General features: G+C 55.0%; 18 non-coding genes across 18 annotated transcripts; 5 read left to right on the top strand and 13 right to left on the bottom strand.

Annotated features, from left to right (window-relative positions):
• The first annotated feature begins 716 nt into the window (after positions 1-716).
• trnad-guc (transfer RNA aspartic acid (anticodon GUC)) lies at positions 717-788 on the top strand. The gene has a single exon. It is a non-coding gene; the product is annotated as a tRNA-Asp (tRNA).
• Positions 789-1,408: 620 nt separating this feature from the next.
• On the bottom strand, positions 1,409-1,481 carry trnav-cac (transfer RNA valine (anticodon CAC)). Its single transcript has one exon. It is a non-coding gene; the product is annotated as a tRNA-Val (tRNA).
• A 1,556-nt stretch (positions 1,482-3,037) lies between these two features.
• Positions 3,038-3,110, bottom strand: trnaf-gaa (transfer RNA phenylalanine (anticodon GAA)). Its single transcript has one exon. It is a non-coding gene; the product is annotated as a tRNA-Phe (tRNA).
• Positions 3,111-4,822: 1,712 nt separating this feature from the next.
• Positions 4,823-4,895, bottom strand: trnav-cac (transfer RNA valine (anticodon CAC)). The gene has a single exon. It is a non-coding gene; the product is annotated as a tRNA-Val (tRNA).
• Positions 4,896-6,462: 1,567 nt separating this feature from the next.
• Positions 6,463-6,535, bottom strand: trnaf-gaa (transfer RNA phenylalanine (anticodon GAA)). Its single transcript has one exon. It is a non-coding gene; the product is annotated as a tRNA-Phe (tRNA).
• A 1,028-nt stretch (positions 6,536-7,563) lies between these two features.
• trnad-guc (transfer RNA aspartic acid (anticodon GUC)) lies at positions 7,564-7,635 on the top strand. The gene has a single exon. It is a non-coding gene; the product is annotated as a tRNA-Asp (tRNA).
• A 620-nt stretch (positions 7,636-8,255) lies between these two features.
• trnav-cac (transfer RNA valine (anticodon CAC)) lies at positions 8,256-8,328 on the bottom strand. The gene has a single exon. It is a non-coding gene; the product is annotated as a tRNA-Val (tRNA).
• Positions 8,329-9,895: 1,567 nt separating this feature from the next.
• trnaf-gaa (transfer RNA phenylalanine (anticodon GAA)) lies at positions 9,896-9,968 on the bottom strand. Its single transcript has one exon. It is a non-coding gene; the product is annotated as a tRNA-Phe (tRNA).
• Positions 9,969-11,686: 1,718 nt separating this feature from the next.
• trnav-cac (transfer RNA valine (anticodon CAC)) lies at positions 11,687-11,759 on the bottom strand. Its single transcript has one exon. It is a non-coding gene; the product is annotated as a tRNA-Val (tRNA).
• Positions 11,760-13,315: 1,556 nt separating this feature from the next.
• trnaf-gaa (transfer RNA phenylalanine (anticodon GAA)) lies at positions 13,316-13,388 on the bottom strand. The gene has a single exon. It is a non-coding gene; the product is annotated as a tRNA-Phe (tRNA).
• A 1,009-nt stretch (positions 13,389-14,397) lies between these two features.
• trnad-guc (transfer RNA aspartic acid (anticodon GUC)) lies at positions 14,398-14,469 on the top strand. The gene has a single exon. It is a non-coding gene; the product is annotated as a tRNA-Asp (tRNA).
• Positions 14,470-15,089: 620 nt separating this feature from the next.
• On the bottom strand, positions 15,090-15,162 carry trnav-cac (transfer RNA valine (anticodon CAC)). The gene has a single exon. It is a non-coding gene; the product is annotated as a tRNA-Val (tRNA).
• Positions 15,163-16,729: 1,567 nt separating this feature from the next.
• Positions 16,730-16,802, bottom strand: trnaf-gaa (transfer RNA phenylalanine (anticodon GAA)). Its single transcript has one exon. It is a non-coding gene; the product is annotated as a tRNA-Phe (tRNA).
• Positions 16,803-17,803: 1,001 nt separating this feature from the next.
• trnad-guc (transfer RNA aspartic acid (anticodon GUC)) lies at positions 17,804-17,875 on the top strand. The gene has a single exon. It is a non-coding gene; the product is annotated as a tRNA-Asp (tRNA).
• A 620-nt stretch (positions 17,876-18,495) lies between these two features.
• trnav-cac (transfer RNA valine (anticodon CAC)) lies at positions 18,496-18,568 on the bottom strand. Its single transcript has one exon. It is a non-coding gene; the product is annotated as a tRNA-Val (tRNA).
• Positions 18,569-20,135: 1,567 nt separating this feature from the next.
• Positions 20,136-20,208, bottom strand: trnaf-gaa (transfer RNA phenylalanine (anticodon GAA)). The gene has a single exon. It is a non-coding gene; the product is annotated as a tRNA-Phe (tRNA).
• Positions 20,209-21,222: 1,014 nt separating this feature from the next.
• Positions 21,223-21,294, top strand: trnad-guc (transfer RNA aspartic acid (anticodon GUC)). The gene has a single exon. It is a non-coding gene; the product is annotated as a tRNA-Asp (tRNA).
• Positions 21,295-21,914: 620 nt separating this feature from the next.
• On the bottom strand, positions 21,915-21,987 carry trnav-cac (transfer RNA valine (anticodon CAC)). Its single transcript has one exon. It is a non-coding gene; the product is annotated as a tRNA-Val (tRNA).
• Positions 21,988-23,157: the final 1,170 nt, after the last annotated feature.

The raw sequence follows: 23,157 nt of genomic DNA, 5'->3' as shown, positions 1-23,157 counted from the left end.
ACAAAGAGGTGACACCTCAAGGTCTGCACGATCACAGCTCTCCGCCGCCCCAGGCTTCCGCTCGATAAGCTACTGGACACACCCGCCCCTCCTCACACAGACCGTGGAAAAGCCCCCGAGTGGGAGGGCTCTCTCTTCCTCCCAGGAGCTCTTGGACACGACGCACAGACAGAGCGCGGGGAGCCGCCGCCTGCAAACACGGCTCCAGGCAGGACTCCACTCCGCAGGAGCCGCAGAGCAGAGGAGATGGGGGCAGCTTAGCTCCTGTGCAGAGACCTGAGCTGTTGTTGCTGCGGACGCTGTCTTTTCTGTTCTCGGGGTAGGAGTGAATGTTGAGTTGCCCTTAGAAATGAAGCAGAGCACTTCAACGGCACGGGTGTGTGTGTGTGCGTGCGCCCTGGTGATTCTGGGAGACAGATCGAACCTGGGCTAAAAGAGAGGGGGCTTAGCCCTCTTCCATTTGCTAGTTCAAAGTTGTACAACCCATTTGTATCTGCTAGGCGGCGCAGTCGTCGTGCACAAAGAACGCTTTGAAAAGCGTCAAAAGCAAGTCATTCCGAGTTGGTCGTTTGTGTTTTCCGTTCAGACGCGAAATGCTGAAATGATCTCTCGGCTCCTCGGTTGTCATTTCTGCTCCGTAAAGGAATCACAGCACGCGTCGCCTTCCAGCACGCTGGGTCGGGTCACGATGCCGGGGATCGGAGAGGGCGATGTCTTCCTCGTTAGTATAGTGGCAAGTATCCCCGCCTGTCACGCGGGAGACCGGGGTTCGATTCCCCGACGGGGAGCAGAAAGCTTTTCTTTTACCTCCTTAGAGAAAGGACTGCCTTTCACTTCTCTGTTTTCTTTCACAGCGTCGTGCACCTTTTCATTGCTCTCGCTTTCAGAGCCTCCGCACGGCACACGACTCGACATCAGGAAGCACATTGAAGTGAAAGCAGGAAGCGCTGCGACATGCACTGTGCAGATCCCGCCACACTAAGAGGTGAGTGGGTCTGTTCGATGCACAAAGAACCCATTGATAAGCGTCAAAGGCAAGTCATTCCGAGTTGGTCGTTTGTGTTTTCTGTTCAGACGCGAAATGCTGAAATGATCTCTCGGCTCCTCGGTTGTCATTTCTGCTCCGTAAAGAAATCACAGCACGCGTCGGCTTCCAGCACGGTGGGTCGGGACACGATGCCGGGGGTCGGAGAGAGCGATGTCTTCCTCGTTAGTATAGTGGTGATTATCCCCACCTGTCACGCGGGAGACTGGGGTACATCAGGACGCGCATTGAAGTGAAAGCAGGATGCGCTGCGACATGCACTGTGCAGATCCCGCCACACTGAGAGGTGAGTGGGTCTGTTCGATCACAGCGCTAGGCGAATCCCCAATCCCCTTTTGTGCGTGGCGACAAAAGAAGCCGGTCTGTTTCCGCCCGGTTTCGAACCGGGGACCTTTCGCGTGTGAGGCGAACGTGATAACCACTACACTACGGAAACGGTGGCAAACCGTGCCCAGCGGCCCAGTCCTGAGCTTCGCCAATGCGATTCAGCTGCTTCCAGTGCCTTTATTGGAGTGCGCTGATGGACCGTGCTCTCTCTCCAGAGACCAGCACGCCTGTCATGGACGGAACAGGAAAGGCGGCGCCACATTCTACAGCCCTCTCCACGCAATCGACGAAATCGGGCTACCGAAGTGGAGAAAATCGCCTCTCCAGAAAGTGCAAATATCATCTTGGAGAATATAAATCCTATTGCCGAAGGTCAGTCCTGTCTACCAGAGTAACCCTCCCACCTCCTGCAGCGATGATCAGCTCGTCTCACACGCGAGAAGTCTTCGGTTGGAAACAAGCGCCCCCTCTTCTCGCGCGTTTTGCACGTTCGAGTGGTTTTAATGCGGCTCCTTCGTACACGGTGCTGATCTTTTGGAAAGCAGGAGGCAAAACTGACACGTTCCCATACCAGGAGTATGGAGTTTTCAACCCGAGCCGCCTGGGTGAAAACCAGGAATCCTAACCGCTAGACCATATGGGAGCACACAACCCCGCTGTTCCGGGCATCATGCAAGCAAACTACATAAATATGAGAAAACACGCAAGAGAGTTGTCACTCAGAGTGTCCAAGGGTCGATGTATACTGGGGCTCAGTTGAAATGCAACGTCAGGACTTTATGAATTAGGTCACACGAAGAGAGCACACCCTTTTCCGCCCTGCCACGTGTGTATCGGTAACTCGCCGTGATCGTATAGTGGTCAGTACTTTGCGTTGTGGCCGCAACAACCCCGGTTCGAATCCGGGTCACGGCAGAATAGGGGCGTCTGCTTTTACTACTTGCGCGAATGAAGGCAAAAAAAAGCCAATCGATGTGAACGAACGGCGCTTTACAGAGGAGTACTGCCTGACTGGATCGTTGATGAACGACAGATGCCACTCCGACCTCTTCTCGGTTTTCTTCAATGACTTACTAAGGATCTTCTTCACATTCGCCCATGCAGGGGAAGCCAGTTACACCAAAGCAAACGCAGGAAAGTGCATTTCAAGCAGAGACCAGGAGGGACTTGTTTACACCGAGAGTGGTCGGAGAATGGAACAATGCGCCCAGCCCTGTTGCTGGAGCCGATTCTTGATGAGATCTTGGGCTCACTAAGAGGCCCCCGCTGGATGCTAATCTTTCTGTTGTTCTTGCAGGTCCTGCGCTGCTTTTGAGCCGACAGAGCTGGTCCTGGTCTGTCGGCACAGCCCAATTGCAAATGATCGGCTCCGCGTACAGAAGGAACGTGCGTTTGGTACAAGAGTGCATGAAGGCACCGGACGTAAATACATTGGGAACAAATGACCGGTCGCTCAAGACCTCTGTGAAGTACAGGAGCGTGCAAAAAGAGGCTGTTTCCGCCCGGTCTCGAACCGGGAACCTTTCGCGTGTTAGGCGAACGTGACAGCCGCTACACTACAGGGATCGCTGCTGGTGTCTCGCTTGCGTTTCGGGCTGAGAAAGGGAAGCGTCACTTTAGACAGGGGGCGCTGGAGAGAGGAACAAAGGGCGCGATGAAACAAAATGCCGAAACCCGGGATCGAACCAGGGACCTTTAGATCTTCAGTCTAACGCTCTCCCAACTGAGCTATTTCGGCGGTGCAAACTCACAGCCACCTGCTCCAGCCTTCCTGTGTTGGAAGCGCACCAAGAGGAGCGGGAGAGTGTTGCAGGAACGTCACTCAGAAGGAAAGCCACCCAGCTGCGCCCTCTGAGCTCTGTCCAGCGCATCTTCCTCGCATGGACTCCTGCCTGCGACGGGCAGGAAACAATTAGCAAGAACAGAACAGCACCCCATGGGTGTCTCATGACCACACCTTAGGTTGTGACACGTGCAGGTGTGAGGGGTTGCCGGGCTACTCTGGAGCAGAGCTTGGGCGGAGGGGGGGCGGGAAAGCAGACAAAGAGGTGACACCTCAAGGTCTGCACGATCACAGCTCTCCGCCGCCCCAGGCTTCCGCTCGATAAGCTACTGGACACACCCGCCCCTCCTCACACAGACCGTGGAAAAGCCCCCGAATGGGAGGGCTCTCTCTTCCTCCCAGGAGCTCTTGGACACGACGCACAGACAGAGCGCGGGGAGCCGCCGCCTGCAAACACGGCTCCAGGCAGGACTCCACTCCGCAGGAGCCGCAGAGCAGAGGAGATGGGGGCAGCTTAGCTCCTGTGCAGAGACCTGAGCTGTTGTTGCTGCGGACGCTGTCTTTTCTGTTCTCGGGGTAGGAGTGAATGTTGAGTTGCCCTTAGAAATGAAGCAGAGCACTTCAACGGCACGGGTGTGTGTGTGTGTGCGTGCGCCCTGGTGATTCTGGGAGACAGATCGAACCTGGGCTAAAAGAGAGGGGGCTTAGCCCTCTTCCATTTGCTAGTTCAAAGTTGTACAACCCATTTGTATCTGCTAGGCGGCGCAGTCGTCGTGCACAAAGAACGCTTTGAAAAGCGTCAAAAGCAAGTCATTCCGAGTTGGTCGTTTGTGTTTTCCGTTCAGACGCGAAATGCTGAAATGATCTCTCGGCTCCTCGGTTGTCATTTCTGCTCCGTAAAGGAATCACAGCACGCGTCGCCTTCCAGCACGCTGGGTCGGGTCACGATGCCGGGGGTCGGAGAGGGCGATGTCTTCCTCGTTAGTATAGTGGCAAGTATCCCCGCCTGCGACGCGGTAGACCAGGGTACGATTCCCCGACGGGGAGCAGAAAGCTTTTCTTTTACCTCCTTAGAGAAAGGACTGCCTTTCCCTTCTCTGTTTTCTTTCACAGCGTCGTGCACCTTTTCATTGCTCTCGCTTTCAGAGCCTCCGCACGGCACACGTCTCGACATCAGGAAGCATATTGAAGTGAAAGCAGGAAGCGCTGCGACATGCACTGTGCAGATCCCGCCACACTAAGAGGTGAGTGGGTCTGTTCGATGCACAAAGAACCCATTGATAAGCGTCAAAGGCAAGTCATTCCGAGTTGGTCGTTTGTGTTTTCTGTTCAGACGCGAAATGCTGAAATGATCTCTCGGCTCCTCGGTTGTCATTTCTGCTCCGTAAAGAAATCACAGCACGCGTCGGCTTCCAGCACGGTGGGTCGGGACACGATGCCGGGGGTCGGAGAGAGCGATGTCTTCCTCGTTAGTATAGTGGTGATTATCCCCACCTGTCACGCGGGAGACTGGGGTACATCAGGACGCGCATTGAAGTGAAAGCAGGATGCGCTGCGACATGCACTGTGCAGATCCCGCCACACTGAGAGGTGAGTGGGTCTGTTCGATCACAGCGCTAGGCGAATCCCCAATCCCCTTTTGTGCGTGGCGACAAAAGAAGCCGGTCTGTTTCCGCCCGGTTTCGAACCGGGGACCTTTCGCGTGTGAGGCGAACGTGATAACCACTACACTACGGAAACGGTGGCAAACCGTGCCCAGCGGCCCAGTCCTGAGCTTCGCCAATGCGATTCAGCTGCTTCCAGTGCCTTTATTGGAGTGCGCTGATGGACCGTGCTCTCTCTCCAGAGACCAGCACGCCTGTCATGGACGGAACAGGAAAGGCGGCGCCACATTCTACAGCCCTCTCCACGCAATCGGCGAAATCGGGCTACCGAAGTGGAGAAAATCGCCTCTCCAGAAAGTGCAAATATCATCTTGGAGAATATAAATCCTATTGCTGAAGGTCAGCCCTGTCTACCAGAGTAACCCTCCCACCTCCTGCAGCGATGATCAGCTCGTCTCACACGCGAGAAGTCTTCGGTTGGAAACAAGCGCCCCCTCTTCTCGCGCGTTTTGCACGTTCGAGTGGTTTTAATGCGGCTCCTTCGTACACGGTGCTGATCTTTTGGAAAGCAGGAGGCAAAACTGACACGTTCCCATACCAGGAGTATGGAGTTTTCAACCCGAGCCGCCTGGGTGAAAACCAGGAATCCTAACCGCTAGACCATATGGGAGCACACAACCCCGCTGTTCCGGGCATCATGCAAGCAAACTACATAAATATGAGAAAACACGCAAGAGAGTTGTCACTCAGAGTGTCCAAGGGTCGATGTATACTGGGGCTCAGTTGAAATGCAACGTCAGGACTTTTCCGAATTAGGTCACACGAAGAGAGCACAGCCTTTTCCGCCCTGCCACGTGTGTATCGGTAACTCGCCGTGATCGTATAGTGGTCCGTACTTTGCGTTGTGGCCGCAACAACCCCGGATCGAATCCGGGTCACGGCAGAATAGGGGCGTCTGCTTTTACTACTTGCGCGAATGAAGGCAAAAAAAAGCCAATCGATGTGAACGAACGGCGCTTTACAGAGGAGTACTGCCTGACTGGATCGTTGATGAACGACAGAGGCCACTCCGACCTCTTCTCGGTTTTCTTCAATGACTTACTAAGGATCTTCTTCACATTCGCCCATGCAGGGGAAGCCAGTTACACCAAAGCAAACGCAGGAAAGTGCATTTCAAGCAGAGACCAGGAGGGACTTGTTTACACCGAGAGTGGTCGGAGAATGGAACAATGCGCCCAGCCCTGTTGCTGGAGCCGATTCTTGATGAGATCTTGGGCTCACTAAGAGGCCCCCGCTGGATGCTAATCTTTCTGTTGTTCTTGCAGGTCCTGCGCTGCTTTTGAGCCGACAGAGCTCGTCCTGGTCTGTCGGCACAGCCCAATTGCAAATGATCGGCTCCGCGTACAGAAGGAACGTGCGTTTGGTACGAGAGTGCATGAAGGCACCGGACGGAAATACATTGGGAACAAATGACCGGTCGCTCAAGACCTCTGTGAAGTACAGGAGCGTGCAAAAAGAGGCTGTTTCCGCCCGGTCTCAAACCAGGGACCTTTCGCGTGTTAGGCGAACGTGACAGCCGCTACACTACGGAAACCTACAGGGATCGCTGCTGGTGTCTCGCTTGCGTTTCGGGCTGAGAAAGGGAAGCGTCACTTTAGACAGGGGGCGCTGGAGAGAGGAACAAAGGGCGCGATGAAACAGAATGCCGAAACCCGGGATCGAACCAGGGACCTTTAGATCTTCAGTCTAACGCTCTCCCAACTGAGCTATTTCGGCGGTGCAGAGAGCTCACAGCCACCTGCTCCAGCCTTCCTGTGTTGGGGCATGAGCGCACCAAGAGGAGCGGGAGAGTGTTGCAGGAACGTCACTCAGAAGGAAAGCCACCCAGCTGCGCCCTCTGAGCTCTGTCCAGCGCATCTTCCTCGCATGGACTCCTGCCTGCGACGGGCAGGAAACAATTAGCAAGAACAGAACAGCACCCCATGGGTGTCTCATGACCACACCTTAGGTTGTGACACGTGCAGGTGTGAGGGGTTGCCGGGCTACTCTGGAGCAGAGCTTGGGCGGAGGGGGGGCGGGAAAGCAGACAAAGAGGTGACACCTCAAGGTCTGCACGATCACAGCTCTCCGCCGCCCCAGGCTTCCGCTCGATAAGCTACTGGACACACCCGCCCCTCCTCACACAGACCGTGGAAAAGCCCCCGAGTGGGAGGGCTCTCTCTTCCTCCCAGGAGCTCTTGGACACGACGCACAGACAGAGCGCGGGGAGCCGCCGCCTGCAAACACGGCTCCAGGCAGGACTCCACTCCGCAGGAGCCGCAGAGCAGAGGAGATGGGGGCAGCTTAGCTCCTGTGCAGAGACATGAGCTGTTGTTGCTGCGGACGCTGTCTTTTCTGTTCTCGGGGTAGGAGTGAATGTTGAGTTGCCCTTAGAAATGAAGCAGAGCACTTCAACGGCACGGTTGTGTGTGTGTGTGCGTGCGCCCTGGTGATTCTGGGAGACAGATCGAACCTGGGCTAAAAGAGAGGGGGCTTAGCCCTCTTCCATTTGCTAGTTCAAAGTTGTACAACCCATTTGTATCTGCTAGGCGGTGCAGTCGTCGTGCACAAAGAACGCTTTGAAAAGCGTCAAAAGCAAGTCATTCCGAGTTGGTCGTTTGTGTTTTCCGTTCAGACGCGAAATGCTGAAATGATCTCTCGGCTCCTCGGTTGTCATTTCTGCTCCGTAAAGGAATCACAGCACGCGTCGCCTTCCAGCACGCTGGGTCGGGTCACGATGCCGGGGATCGGAGAGGGCGATGTCTTCCTCGTTAGTATAGTGGCAAGTATCCCCGCCTGTCACGCGGGAGACCGGGGTTCGATTCCCCGACGGGGAGCAGAAAGCTTTTCTTTTACCTCCTTAGAGAAAGGACTGCCTTTCACTTCTCTGTTTTCTTTCACAGCGTCGTGCACCTTTTCATTGCTCTCGCTTTCAGAGCCTCCGCACGGCACACGACTCGACATCAGGAAGCACATTGAAGTGAAAGCAGGAAGCGCTGCGACATGCACTGTGCAGATCCCGCCACACTAAGAGGTGAGTGGGTCTGTTCGATGCACAAAGAACCCATTGATAAGCGTCAAAGGCAAGTCATTCCGAGTTGGTCGTTTGTGTTTTCTGTTCAGACGCGAAATGCTGAAATGATCTCTCGGCTCCTCGGTTGTCATTTCTGCTCCGTAAAGGAATCACAGCACGCGTCGGCTTCCAGCACGGTGGGTCGGGACACGATGCCGGGGGTCGGAGAGAGCGATGTCTTCCTCGTTAGTATAGTGGTGATTATCCCCACCTGTCACGCGGGAGACTGGGGTACATCAGGACGCGCATTGAAGTGAAAGCAGGATGCGCTGCGACATGCACTGTGCAGATCCCGCCACACTGAGAGGTGAGTGGGTCTGTTCGATCACAGCGCTAGGCGAATCCCCAATCCCCTTTTGTGCGTGGCGACAAAAGAAGCCGGTCTGTTTCCGCCCGGTTTCGAACCGGGGACCTTTCGCGTGTGAGGCGAACGTGATAACCACTACACTACGGAAACGGTGGCAAACCGTGCCCAGCGGCCCAGTCCTGAGCTTCGCCAATGCGATTCAGCTGCTTCCAGTGCCTTTATTGGAGTGCGCTGATGGACCGTGCTCTCTCTCCAGAGACCAGCACGCCTGTCATGGACGGAGCAGGAAAGGCGGCGCCACATTCTACAGCCCTCTCCACGCAATCGACGAAATCGGGCTACTGAAGTGGAGAAAATCGCCTCTCCAGAAAGTGCAAATATCATCTTGGAGAATATAAATCCTATTGCCGAAGGTCAGCCCTGTCTACCAGACTAACCCTCCCACCTCCTGCAGCGATGATCAGCTCGTCTCACACGCGAGAAGTCTTCGGTTGGAAACAAGCGCCCCCTCTTCTCGCGCGTTTTGCACGTTCGAGTGGTTTTAATGCGGCTCCTTCGTACACGGTGCTGATCTTTTGGAAAGCAGGAGGCAAAACTGACACGTTCCCATACCAGGAGTATGGAGTTTTCAACCCGAGCCGCCTGGGTGAAAACCAGGAATCCTAACCGCTAGACCATATGGGAGCACACAACCCCGCTGTTCCGGGCATCATGCAAGCAAACTACATAAATATGAGAAAACACGCAAGAGAGTTGTCACTCAGAGTGTCCAAGGGTCGATGTATACTGGGGCTCAGTTGAAATGCAACGTCAGGACTTTTCCGAATTAGGTCACACGAAGAGAGCACAGCCTTTTCCGCCCTGCCACGTGTGTATCGGTAACTCGCCGTGATCGTATAGTGGTCCGTACTTTGCGTTGTGGCCGCAACAACCCCGGATCGAATCCGGGTCACGGCAGAATAGGGGCGTCTGCTTTTACTACTTGCGCGAATGAAGGCAAAAAAAAGCCAATCGATGTGAACGAACGGCGCTTTACAGAGGAGTACTGCCTGACTGGATCGTTGATGAACGACAGAGGCCACTCCGACCTCTTCTCGGTTTTCTTCAATGACTTACTAAGGATCTTCTTCACATTCGCCCATGCAGGGGAAGCCAGTTACACCAAAGCAAACGCAGGAAAGTGCATTTCAAGCAGAGACCAGGAGGGACTTGTTTACACCGAGAGTGGTCGGAGAATGGAACAATGCGCCCAGCCCTGTTGCTGGAGCCGATTCTTGATGAGATCTTGGGCTCACTAAGAGGCCCCCGCTGGATGCTAATCTTTCTGTTGTTCTTGCAGGTCCTGCGCTGCTTTTGAGCCGACAGAGCTCGTCCTGGTCTGTCGGCACAGCCCAATTGCAAATGATCGGCTCCGCGTACAGAAGGAACGTGCGTTTGGTACGAGAGTGCATGAAGGCACCGGACGGAAATACATTGGGAACAAATGACCGGTCGCTCAAGACCTCTGTGAAGTACAGGAGCGTGCAAAAAGAGGCTGTTTCCGCCCGGTCTCAAACCAGGGACCTTTCGCGTGTTAGGCGAACGTGACAGCCGCTACTCTACGGAAACCTACAGGGATCGCTGCTGGTGTCTCGCTTGCGTTTCGGGCTGAGAAAGGGAAGCGTCACTTTAGACAGGGGGCGCTGGAGAGAGGAACAAAGGGCGCGATGAAACAGAACGCCGAAACCCGGGATCGAACCAGGGACCTTTAGATCTTCAGTCTAACGCTCTCCCAACTGAGCTATTTCGGCAGTGCAGAGAGCTCACAGCCACCTGCTCCAGCCTTCCTGTGTTGGGGCATGAGCGCACCAAGAGGAGCGGGAGAGTGTTGCAGGAACGTCACTCAGAAGGAAAGCCACCCAGCTGCGCCCTCTGAGCTCTTTCCAGCGCATCTTCCTCGCATGGATTCCTGCCTGCAACGGGCAGGAAACAATTAGCAAGAACAGAACAGCACCCCATGGGTGTCTCATGACCACACCTTAGGTTGTGACACGTGCAGGTGTGAGGGGTTGCCGGGCTACTCTGGAGCAGAGCTTGGGCGGAGGGGGGGCGGGAAAGCAGACAAAGAGGTGACACCTCAAGGTCTGCACGATCACAGCTCTCCGCCGCCCCAGGCTTCTGCTCGATAAGCTACTGGACACACCCGCCCCTCCTCACACAGACCGTGGAAAAGCCCCCGAGTGGGAGGGCTCTCTCTTCCTCCCAGGAGCTCTTGGACACGACGCACAGACAGAGCGCGGGGAGCCGCCGCCTGCAAACACGGCTCCAGGCAGGACTCCACTCCGCAGGAGCCGCAGAGCAGAGGAGATGGGGGCAGCTTAGCTCCTGTGCAGAGACCTGAGCTGTTGTTGCTGCGGACGCTGTCTTTTCTGTTCTCGGGGTAGGAGTGAATGTTGAGTTGCCCTTAGAAATGAAGCAGAGCACTTCAACGGCACGGGTGTGTGTGTGTGCGTGCGCCCTGGTGATTCTGGGAGACAGATCGAACCTGGGCTAAAAGAGAGGGGGCTTAGCCCTCTTCCATTTGCTAGTTCAAAGTTGTACAACCAATTCGTATCTGCTAGGCGGCGCAGTCGTCGTGCACAAAGAACGCTTTGAAAAGCGTCAAAAGCAAGTCATTCCGAGTTGGTCGTTTGTGTTTTCCGTTCAGACGCGAAATGCTGAAATGATCTCTCGGCTCCTCGGTTGTCATTTCTGCTCCGTAAAGGAATCACAGCACGCGTCGCCTTCCAGCACGCTGGGTCGGGTCACGATGCCGGGGATCGGAGAGGGCGATGTCTTCCTCGTTAGTATAGTGGCAAGTATCCCCGCCTGCGACGCGGTAGACCAGGGTACGATTCCCCGACGGGGAGCAGAAAGCTTTTCTTTTACCTCCTTAGAGAAAGGACTGCCTTTCCCTTCTCTGTTTTCTTTCACAGCGTCGTGCACCTTTTCATTGCTCTCGCTTTCAGAGCCTCCGCACGGCACACGACTCGACATCAGGAAGCACATTGAAGTGAAAGCAGGAAGCGCTGCGACATGCACTGTGCAGATCCCGCCACACTAAGAGGTGAGTGGGTCTGTTCGATGCACAAAGAACCCATTGATAAGCGTCAAAGGCAAGTCATTCCGAGTTGGTCGTTTGTGTTTTCTGTTCAGACGCGAAATGCTGAAATGATCTCTCGGCTCCTCGGTTGTCATTTCTGCTCCGTAAAGAAATCACAGCACGCGTCGGCTTCCAGCACGGTGGGTCGGGACACGATGCCGGGGGTCGGAGAGAGCGATGTCTTCCTCGTTAGTATAGTGGTGATTATCCCCACCTGTCACGCGGGAGACTGGGGTACATCAGGACGCGCATTGAAGTGAAAGCAGGATGCGCTGCGACATGCACTGTGCAGATCCCGCCACACTGAGAGGTGAGTGGGTCTGTTCGATCACAGCGGTAGGCGAATCCCCAATCCCCTTTTGTGCGTGGCGACAAAAGAAGCCGGTCTGTTTCCGCCCGGTTTCGAACCGGGGACCTTTCGCGTGTGAGGCGAACGTGATAACCACTACACTACGGAAACGGTGGCAAACCGTGCCCAGCGGCCCAGTCCTGAGCTTCGCCAATGCGATTCAGCTGCTTCCAGTGCCTTTATTGGAGTGCGCTGATGGACCGTGCTCTCTCTCCAGAGACCAGCACGCCTGTCATGGACGGAACAGGAAAGGCGGCGCCACATTCTACAGCCCTCTCCACGCAATCGGCGAAATCGGGCTACCGAAGTGGAGAAAATCGCCTCTCCAGAAAGTGCAAATATCATCTTGGAGAATATAAATCCTATTGCTGAAGGTCAGCCCTGTCTACCAGAGTAACCCTCCCACCTCCTGCAGCGATGATCAGCTCGTCTCACACGCGAGAAGTCTTCGGTTGGAAACAAGCGCCCCCTCTTCTCGCGCGTTTTGCACGTTCGAGTGGTTTTAATGCGTCTCCTTCGTACACGGTGCTGATCTTTTGGAAAGCAGGAGGCAAAACTGACACGTTCCCATACCAGGAGTATGGAGTTTTCAACCCGAGCCGCCTGGGTGAAAACCAGGAATCCTAACCGCTAGACCATATGGGAGCACACAACCCCGCTGTTCCGGGCATCATGCAAGCAAACTACATAAATATGAGAAAACACGCAAGAGAGTTGTCACTCAGAGTGTCCAAGTGTCGATGTATACTGGGGCTCAGTTGAAATGCAACGTCAGGACTTTATGAATTAAGTCACACGAAGAGAGCACAGCCTTTTCCGCCCTGCCACGTGTGTATCGGTAACTCGCCGTGATCGTATAGTGGTCCGTACTTTGCGTTGTGGCCGCAACAACCCCGGTTCGAATCCGGGTCACGGCAGAATAGGGGCGTCTGCTTTTACTACTTGCGCGAATGAAGGCAAAAAAAAGCCAATCGATGTGAACGAACGGCGCTTTACAGAGGAGTACTGCCTGACTGGATCGTTGATGAACGACAGAGGCCACTCCGACCTCTTCTCGGTTTTCTTCAATGACTTACTAAGGATCTTCTTCACATTCGCCCATGCAGGGGAAGCCAGTTACACCAAAGCAAACGCAGGAAAGTGCATTTCAAGCAGAGACCAGGAGGGACTTGTTTACACCGAGAGTGGTCGGAGAATGGAACAATGCGCCCAGCCCTGTTGCTGGAGCCGATTCTTGATGAGATCTTGGGCTCACTAAGAGGCCCCCGCTGGATGCTAATATTTCTGTTGTTCTTGCAGGTCCTGCGCTGCTTTTGAGCCGACAGAGCTCGTCCTGGTCTGTCGGCACAGCCCAATTGCAAATGATCGGCTCCGCGTACAGAAGGAACGTGCGTTTGGTACAAGAGTGCATGAAGGCACCGGACGTAAATACATTGGGAACAAATGACCGGTCGCTCAAGACCTCTGTGAAGTACAGGAGCGTGCAAAAACAGGCTGTTTCCGCCCGGTCTCGAACCGGGAACTTTTCGCGTGCTAGGCGAACGTGACAGCCGCTACACTACAGGGATCGCTGCTGGTGTCTCGCTTGCGTTTCGGGCTGAGAAAGGGAAGCGTCACTTTAGACAGGGGGCGCTGGAGAGAGGAACAAAGGGCGCGATGAAACAAAATGCCGAAACCCGGGATCGAACCAGGGACCTTTAGATCTTCAGTCTAACGCTCTCCCAACTGAGCTATTTCGGCGGTGCAAGCTCACAGCCACCTGCTCCAGCCTTCCTGTGTTGGGGCATGAGCGCACCAAGAGGAGCGGGAGAGTGTTGCAGGAACGTCACTCAGAAGGAAAGCCACCCAGCTGCGCCCTCTGAGCTCTGTCCAGCGCATCTTCCTCGCATGGACTCCTGCCTGCGACGGGCAGGAAACAATTAGCAAGAACAGAACAGCACCCCATGGGTGTCTCATGACCACACCTTAGGTTGTGACACGTGCAGGTGTGAGGGGTTGCCGGGCTACTCTGGAGCAGAGCTTGGGCGGAGGGGGGGCGGGAAAGCAGACAAAGAGGTGACACGATCACAGCTCTCCTCCGCCCCAGGCTTCCGCTCGATAAGCTACTGGACACACCCGCCCCTCCTCACACAGACCGTGGAAAAGCCCCCGAGTGGGAGGGCTCTCTCTTCCTCCCAGGAGCTCTTGGACACGACGCACAGACAGAGCGCGGGGAGCCGCCGCCTGCAAACACGGCTCCAGGCAGGACTCCACTCCGCAGGAGCCGCAGAGCAGAGGAGATGGGGGCAGCTTAGTTCCTGTGCAGAGACCTGAGCTGTTGTTGCTGCGGACGCTGTCTTTTCTGTTCTCGGGGTAGGAGTGAATGTTGAGTTGCCCTTAGAAATGAAGCAGAGCACTTCAACGGCACGGGTGTGTGTGTGTGCGTGCGCCCTGGTGATTCTGGGAGACAGATCGAACCTGGGCTAAAAGAGAGGGGGCTTAGCCCTCTTCCATTTGCTAGTTCAAAGTTGTACAACCCATTTGTATCTGCTAGGCGGTGCAGTCGTCGTGCACAAAGAACGCTTTGAAAAGCGTCAAAAGCAAGTCATTCCGAGTTGGTCGTTTGTGTTTTCCGTTCAGACGCGAAATGCTGAAATGATCTCTCGGCTCCTCGGTTGTCATTTCTGCTCCGTAAAGGAATCACAGCACCCGTCGCCTTCCAGCACGCTGGGTCGGGTCACGATGCCGGGGATCGGAGAGGGCGATGTCTTCCTCGTTAGTATAGTGGCAAGTATCCCCGCCTGTCACGCGGGAGACCGGGGTTCGATTCCCCGACGGGGAGCAGAAAGCTTTTCTTTTACCTCCTTAGAGAAAGGACTGCCTTTCACTTCTCTGTTTTCTTTCACAGCGTCGTGCACCTTTTCATTGCTCTCGCTTTCAGAGCCTCCGCACGGCACACGACTCGACATCAGGAAGCACATTGAAGTGAAAGCAGGAAGCGCTGCGACATGCACTGTGCAGATCCCGCCACACTAAGAGGTGAGTGGGTCTGTTCGATGCACAAAGAACCCATTGATAAGCGTCAAAGGCAAGTCATTCCGAGTTGGTCGTTTGTGTTTTCTGTTCAGACGCGAAATGCTGAAATGATCTCTCGGCTCCTCGGTTGTCATTTCTGCTCCGTAAAGGAATCACAGCACGCGTCGGCTTCCAGCACGGTGGGTCGGGACACGATGCCGGGGGTCGGAGAGAGCGATGTCTTCCTCGTTAGTATAGTGGTGATTATCCCCACCTGTCACGCGGGAGACTGGGGTACATCAGGACGCGCATTGAAGTGAAAGCAGGATGCGCTGCGACATGCACTGTGCAGATCCCGCCACACTGAGAGGTGAGTGGGTCTGTTCGATCACAGCGCTAGGCGAATCCCCAATCCCCTTTTGTGCGTGGCGACAAAAGAAGCCGGTCTGTTTCCGCCCGGTTTCGAACCGGGGACCTTTCGCGTGTGAGGCGAACGTGATAACCACTACACTACGGAAACGGTGGCAAACCGTGCCCAGCGGCCCAGTCCTGAGCTTCGCCAATGCGATTCAGCTGCTTCCAGTGCCTTTATTGGAGTGCACTGATGGACCGTGCTCTCTCTCCAGAGACCAGCACGCCTGTCATGGACGGAGCAGGAAAGGCGGCGCCACATTCTACAGCCCTCTCCACGCAATCGACGAAATCGGGCTACTGAAGTGGAGAAAATCGCCTCTCCAGAAAGTGCAAATATCATCTTGGAGAATATAAATCCTATTGCCGAAGGTCAGCCCTGTCTACCAGACTAACCCTCCCACCTCCTGCAGCGATGATCAGCTCGTCTCACACGCGAGAAGTCTTCGGTTGGAAACAAGCGCCCCCTCTTCTCGCGCGTTTTGCACGTTCGAGTGGTTTTAATGCGGCTCCTTCGTACACGGTGCTGATCTTTTGGAAAGCAGGAGGCAAAACTGACACGTTCCCATACCAGGAGTATGGAGTTTTCAACCCGAGCCGCCTGGGTGAAAACCAGGAATCCTAACCGCTAGACCATATGGGAGCACACAACCCCGCTGTTCCGGGCATCATGCAAGCAAACTACATAAATATGAGAAAACACGCAAGAGAGTTGTCACTCAGAGTGTCCAAGGGTCGATGTATACTGGGGCTCAGTTGAAATGCAACGTCAGGACTTTTCCGAATTAGGTCACACGAAGAGAGCACAGCCTTTTCCGCCCTGCCACGTGTGTATCGGTAACTCGCCGTGATCGTATAGTGGTCCGTACTTTGCGTTGTGGCCGCAACAACCCCGGATCGAATCCGGGTCACGGCAGAATAGGGGCGTCTGCTTTTACTACTTGCGCGAATGAAGGCAAAAAAAAGCCAATCGATGTGAACGAACGGCGCTTTACAGAGGAGTACTGCCTGACTGGATCGTTGATGAACGACAGAGGCCACTCCGACCTCTTCTCGGTTTTCTTCAATGACTTACTAAGGATCTTCTTCACATTCGCCCATGCAGGGGAAGCCAGTTACACCAAAGCAAACGCAGGAAAGTGCATTTCAAGCAGAGACCAGGAGGGACTTGTTTACACCGAGAGTGGTCGGAGAATGGAACAATGCGCCCAGCCCTGTTGCTGGAGCCGATTCTTGATGAGATCTTGGGCTCACTAAGAGGCCCCCGCTGGATGCTAATCTTTCTGTTGTTCTTGCAGGTCCTGCGCTGCTTTTGAGCCGACAGAGCTCGTCCTGGTCTGTCGGCACAGCCCAATTGCAAATGATCGGCTCCGCGTACAGAAGGAACGTGCGTTTGGTACGAGAGTGCATGAAGGCACCGGACGGAAATACATTGGGAACAAATGACCGGTCGCTCAAGACCTCTGTGAAGTACAGGAGCGTGCAAAAAGAGGCTGTTTCCGCCCGGTCTCAAACCAGGGACCTTTCGCGTGTTAGGCGAACGTGACAGCCGCTACACTACGGAAACCTACAGGGATCGCTGCTGGTGTCTCGCTTGCGTTTCGGGCTGAGAAAGGGAAGCGTCACTTTAGACAGGGGGCGCTGGAGAGAGGAACAAAGGGCGCGATGAAACAGAATGCCGAAACCCGGGATCGAACCAGGGACCTTTAGATCTTCAGTCTAACGCTCTCCCAACTGAGCTATTTCGGCGGTGCAGAGAGCTCACAGCCACCTGCTCCAGCCTTCCTGTGTTGGGGCATGAGCGCACCAAGAGGAGCGGGAGAGTGTTGCAGGAACGTCACTCAGAAGGAAAGCCACCCAGCTGCGCCCTCTGAGCTCTGTCCAGCGCATCTTCCTCGCATGGACTCCTGCCTGCGACGGGCAGGAAACAATTAGCAAGAACAGAACAGCACCCCATGGGTGTCTCATGACCACACCTTAGGTTGTGACACGTGCAGGTGTGAGGGGTTGCCGGGCTACTCTGGAGCAGAGCTTGGGCGGAGGGGGGGCGGGAAAGCAGACAAAGAGGTGACACCTCAAGGTCTGCACGATCACAGCTCTCCGCCGCCCCAGGCTTCCGCTCGATAAGCTACTGGACACACCCGCCCCTCCTCACACAGACCGTGGAAAAGCCCCCGAGTGGGAGGGCTCTCTCTTCCTCCCAGGAGCTCTTGGACACGACGCACAGACAGAGCGCGGGGAGCCGCCGCCTGCAAACACGGCTCCAGGCAGGACTCCACTCCGCAGGAGCCGCAGAGCAGAGGAGATGGGGGCAGCTTAGCTCCTGTGCAGAGACCTGAGCTGTTGTTGCTGCGGACGCTGTCTTTTCTGTTCTCGGGGTAGGAGTGAATGTTGAGTTGCCCTTAGAAATGAAGCAGAGCACTTCAACGGCACGGTTGTGTGTGTGTGTGCGTGCGCCCTGGTGATTCTGGGAGACAGATCGAACCTGGGCTAAAAGAGAGGGGGCTTAGCCCTCTTCCATTTGCATCTGCTAGGCGGCGCAGTCGTCGTGCACAAAGAACGCTTTGAAAAGCGTCAAAAGCAAGTCATTCCGAGTTGGTCGTTTGTGTTTTCCGTTCAGACGCGAAATGCTGAAATGATCTCTCGGCTCCTCGGTTGTCATTTCTGCTCCGTAAAGGAATCACAGCACGCGTCGCCTTCCAGCACGCTGGGTCGGGTCACGATGCCGGGGATCGGAGAGGGCGATGTCTTCCTCGTTAGTATAGTGGCAAGTATCCCCGCCTGTCACGCGGGAGACCGGGGTTCGATTCCCCGACGGGGAGCAGAAAGCTTTTCTTTTACCTCCTTAGAGAAAGGACTGCCTTTCACTTCTCTGTTTTCTTTCACAGCGTCGTGCACCTTTTCATTGCTCTCGCTTTCAGAGCCTCCGCACGGCACACGACTCGACATCAGGAAGCACATTGAAGTGAAAGCAGGAAGCGCTGCGACATGCACTGTGCAGATCCCGCCACACTAAGAGGTGAGTGGGTCTGTTCGATGCACAAAGAACCCATTGATAAGCGTCAAAGGCAAGTCATTCCGAGTTGGTCGTTTGTGTTTTCTGTTCAGACGCGAAATGCTGAAATGATCTCTCGGCTCCTCGGTTGTCATTTCTGCTCCGTAAAGGAATCACAGCACGCGTCGGCTTCCAGCACGGTGGGTCGGGACACGATGCCGGGGGTCGGAGAGAGCGATGTCTTCCTCGTTAGTATAGTGGTGATTATCCCCACCTGTCACGCGGGAGACTGGGGTACATCAGGACGCGCATTGAAGTGAAAGCAGGATGCGCTGCGACATGCACTGTGCAGATCCCGCCACACTGAGAGGTGAGTGGGTCTGTTCGATCACAGCGCTAGGCGAATCCCCAATCCCCTTTTGTGCGTGGCGACAAAAGAAGCCGGTCTGTTTCCGCCCGGTTTCGAACCGGGGACCTTTCGCGTGTGAGGCGAACGTGATAACCACTACACTACGGAAACGGTGGCAAACCGTGCCCAGCGGCCCAGTCCTGAGCTTCGCCAATGCGATTCAGCTGCTTCCAGTGCCTTTATTGGAGTGCGCTGATGGACCGTGCTCTCTCTCCAGAGACCAGCACGCCTGTCATGGACGGAGCAGGAAAGGCGGCGCCACATTCTACAGCCCTCTCCACGCAATCGACGAAATCGGGCTACTGAAGTGGAGAAAATCGCCTCTCCAGAAAGTGCAAATATCATCTTGGAGAATATAAATCCTATTGCCGAAGGTCAGCCCTGTCTACCAGACTAACCCTCCCACCTCCTGCAGCGATGATCAGCTCGTCTCACACGCGAGAAGTCTTCGGTTGGAAACATGCGCCCCCTCTTCTCGCGCGTTTTGCACGTTCGAGTGGTTTTAATGCGGCTCCTTCGTACACGGTGCTGATCTTTTGGAAAGCAGGAGGCAAAACTGACACGTTCCCATACCAGGAGTATGGAGTTTTCAACCCGAGCCGCCTGGGTGAAAACCAGGAATCCTAACCGCTAGACCATATGGGAGCACACAACCCCGCTGTTCCGGGCATCATGCAAGCAAACTACATAAATATGAGAAAACACGCAAGAGAGTTGTCACTCAGAGTGTCCAAGGGTCGATGTATACTGGGGCTCAGTTGAAATGCAACGTCAGGACTTTTCCGAATTAGGTCACACGAAGAGAGCACAGCCTTTTCCGCCCTGCCACGTGTGTATCGGTAACTCGCCGTGATCGTATAGTGGTCCGTACTTTGCGTTGTGGCCGCAACAACCCCGGTTCGAATCCGGGTCACGGCAGAATAGGGGCGTCTGCTTTTACTACTTGCGCGAATGAAGGCAAAAAAAAGCCAATCGATGTGAACGAACGGCGCTTTACAGAGGAGTACTGCCTGACTGGATCGTTGATGAACGACAGAGGCCACTCCGACCTCTTCTCGGTTTTCTTCAATGACTTACTAAGGATCTTCTTCACATTCGCCCATGCAGGGGAAGCCAGTTACACCAAAGCAAACGCAGGAAAGTGCATTTCAAGCAGAGACCAGGAGGGACTTGTTTACACCGAGAGTGGTCGGAGAATGGAACAATGCGCCCAGCCCTGTTGCTGGAGCCGATTCTTGATGAGATCTTGGGCTCACTAAGAGGCCCCCGCTGGATGCTAATCTTTCTGTTGTTCTTGCAGGTCCTGCGCTGCTTTTGAGCCGACAGAGCTCGTCCTGGTCTGTCGGCACAGCCCAATTGCAAATGATCGGCTCCGCGTACAGAAGGAACGTGCGTTTGGTACGAGAGTGCATGAAGGCACCGGACGGAAATACATTGGGAACAAATGACCGGTCGCTCAAGACCTCTGTGAAGTACAGGAGCGTGCAAAAAGAGGCTGTTTCCGCCCGGTCTCAAACCAGGGACCTTTCGCGTGTTAGGCGAACGTGACAGCCGCTACACTACGGAAACCTACAGGGATCGCTGCTGGTGTCTCGCTTGCGTTTCGGGCTGAGAAAGGGAAGCGTCACTTTAGACAGGGGGCGCTGGAGAGAGGAACAAAGGGCGCGATGAAACAGAATGCCGAAACCCGGGATCGAACCAGGGACCTTTAGATCTTCAGTCTAACGCTCTCCCAACTGAGCTATTTCGGCGGTGCAGAGAGCTCACAGCCACCTGCTCCAGCCTTCCTGTGTTGGGGCATGAGCGCACCAAGAGGAGCGGGAGAGTGTTGCAGGAACGTCACTCAGAAGGAAAGCCACCCAGCTGCGCCCTCTGAGCTCTGTCCAGCGCATCTTCCTCGCATGGACTCCTGCCTGCGACGGGCAGGAAACAATTAGCAAGAACAGAACAGCACCCCATGGGTGTCTCATGACCACACCTTAGGTTGTGACACGTGCAGGTGTGAGGGGTTGCCGGGCTACTCTGGAGCAGAGCTTGGGCGGAGGGGGGGCGGGAAAGCAGACAAAGAGGTGACACGATCACAGCTCTCCGCCGCCCCAGGCTTCCGCTCGATAAGCTACTGGACACACCCGCCCCTCCTCACACAGACCGTGGAAAAGCCCCCGAGTGGGAGGGCTCTCTCTTCCTCCCAGGAGCTCTTGGACACGACGCACAGACAGAGCGCGGGGAGCCGCCGCCTGCAAACACGGCTCCAGGCAGGACTCCACTCCGCAGGAGCCGCAGAGCAGAGGAGATGGGGGCAGCTTAGCTCCTGTGCAGAGACCTGAGCTGTTGTTGCTGCGGACGCTGTCTTTTCTGTTCTCGGGGTAGGAGTGAATGTTGAGTTGCCCTTAGAAATGAAGCAGAGCACTTCAACGGCACGGTTGTGTGTGTGTGTGCGTGCGCCCTGGTGATTCTGGGAGACAGATCGAACCTGGGCTAAAAGAGAGGGGGCTTAGCCCTCTTCCATTTGCTAGTTCAAAGTTGTACAACCCATTTGCATCTGCTAGGCGGCGCAGTCGTCGTGCACAAAGAACGCTTTGAAAAGCGTCAAAAGCAAGTCATTCCGAGTTGGTCGTTTGTGTTTTCCGTTCAGACGCGAAATGCTGAAATGATCTCTCGGCTCCTCGGTTGTCATTTCTGCTCCGTAAAGGAATCACAGCACGCGTCGCCTTCCAGCACGCTGGGTCGGGTCACGATGCCGGGGATCGGAGAGGGCGATGTCTTCCTCGTTAGTATAGTGGCAAGTATCCCCGCCTGTCACGCGGGAGACCGGGGTTCGATTCCCCGACGGGGAGCAGAAAGCTTTTCTTTTACCTCCTTAGAGAAAGGACTGCCTTTCACTTCTCTGTTTTCTTTCACAGCGTCGTGCACCTTTTCATTGCTCTCGCTTTCAGAGCCTCCGCACGGCACACGACTCGACATCAGGAAGCACATTGAAGTGAAAGCAGGAAGCGCTGCGACATGCACTGTGCAGATCCCGCCACACTAAGAGGTGAGTGGGTCTGTTCGATGCACAAAGAACCCATTCATAAGCGTCAAAGGCAAGTCATTCCGAGTTGGTCGTTTGTGTTTTCTGTTCAGACGCGAAATGCTGAAATGATCTCTCGGCTCCTCGGTTGTCATTTCTGCTCCGTAAAGGAATCACAGCACGCGTCGGCTTCCAGCACGGTGGGTCGGGACACGATGCCGGGGGTCGGAGAGAGCGATGTCTTCCTCGTTAGTATAGTGGTGATTATCCCCACCTGTCACGCGGGAGACTGGGGTACATCAGGACGCGCATTGAAGTGAAAGCAGGATGCGCTGCGACATGCACTGTGCAGATCCCGCCACACTGAGAGGTGAGTGGGTCTGTTCGATCACAGCGCTAGGCGAATCCCCAATCCCCTTTTGTGCGTGGCGACAAAAGAAGCCGGTCTGTTTCCGCCCGGTTTCGAACCGGGGACCTTTCGCGTGTGAGGCGAACGTGATAACCACTACACTACGGAAACGGTGGCAAACCGTGCCCAGCGGCCCAGTCCTGAGCTTCGCCAATGCGATTCAGCTGCTTCCAGTGCCTTTATTGGAGTGCGCTGATGGACCGTGCTCTCTCTCCAGAGACCAGCACGCCTGTCATGGACGGAGCAGGAAAGGCGGCGCCACATTCTACAGCCCTCTCCACGCAATCGACGAAATCGGGCTACTGAAGTGGAGAAAATCGCCTCTCCAGAAAGTGCAAATATCATCTTGGAGAATATAAATCCTATTGCCGAAGGTCAGCCCTGTCTACCAGACTAACCCTCCCACCTCCTGCAGCGATGATCAGCTCGTCTCACACGCGAGAAGTCTTCGGTTGGAAACAAGCGCCCCCTCTTCTCGCGCGTTTTGCACGTTCGAGTGGTTTTAATGCGGCTCCTTCGTACACGGTGCTGATCTTTTGGAAAGCAGGAGGCAAAACTGACACGTTCCCATACCAGGAGTATGGAGTTTTCAACCCGAGCCGCCTGGGTGAAAACCAGGAATCCTAACCGCTAGACCATATGGGAGCACACAACCCCGCTGTTCCGGGCATCATGCAAGCAAACTACATAAATATGAGAAAACACGCAAGAGAGTTGTCACTCAGAGTGTCCAAGGGTCGATGTATACTGGGGCTCAGTTGAAATGCAACGTCAGGACTTTTCCGAATTAGGTCACACGAAGAGAGCACAGCCTTTTCCACCCTGCCACGTGTGTATCGGTAACTCGCCGTGATCGTATAGTGGTCCGTACTTTGCGTTGTGGCCGCAACAACCCCGGTTCGAATCCGGGTCACGGCAGAATAGGGGCGTCTGCTTTTACTACTTGCGCGAATGAAGGCAAAAAAAAGCCAATCGATGTGAACGAACGGCGCTTTACAGAGGAGTACTGCCTGACTGGATCGTTGATGAACGACAGAGGCCACTCCGACCTCTTCTCGGTTTTCTCCGAGATCCTGTGAGCCTGTCTCTCAATAATAATAATACAGTGTGTGACCTCCTGTCCCAGCCTGGGGAACAGTGAGCCAGACTCTCAATAATAATAATACAGTGTGATCTCCAGTCCCAGCCAGAGGAACAGTAAGCCTGTCTCTCAATACTAATAATACAGTGTGTGATTTCCAGTCCCAGCCTGAGGAATAGACAGTGAGCCTGTCTCACAAT

Source organism: Atractosteus spatula, chromosome 10 (genome assembly GCF_055471065.1).
Source record: "Atractosteus spatula isolate fAtrSpa1 chromosome 10, fAtrSpa1.hap1, whole genome shotgun sequence".
NCBI classification, from domain to species: Eukaryota; Metazoa; Chordata; class Actinopteri; order Semionotiformes; family Lepisosteidae; genus Atractosteus; species Atractosteus spatula.
This window is presented reverse-complemented; position numbering and strand designations above follow the sequence as displayed.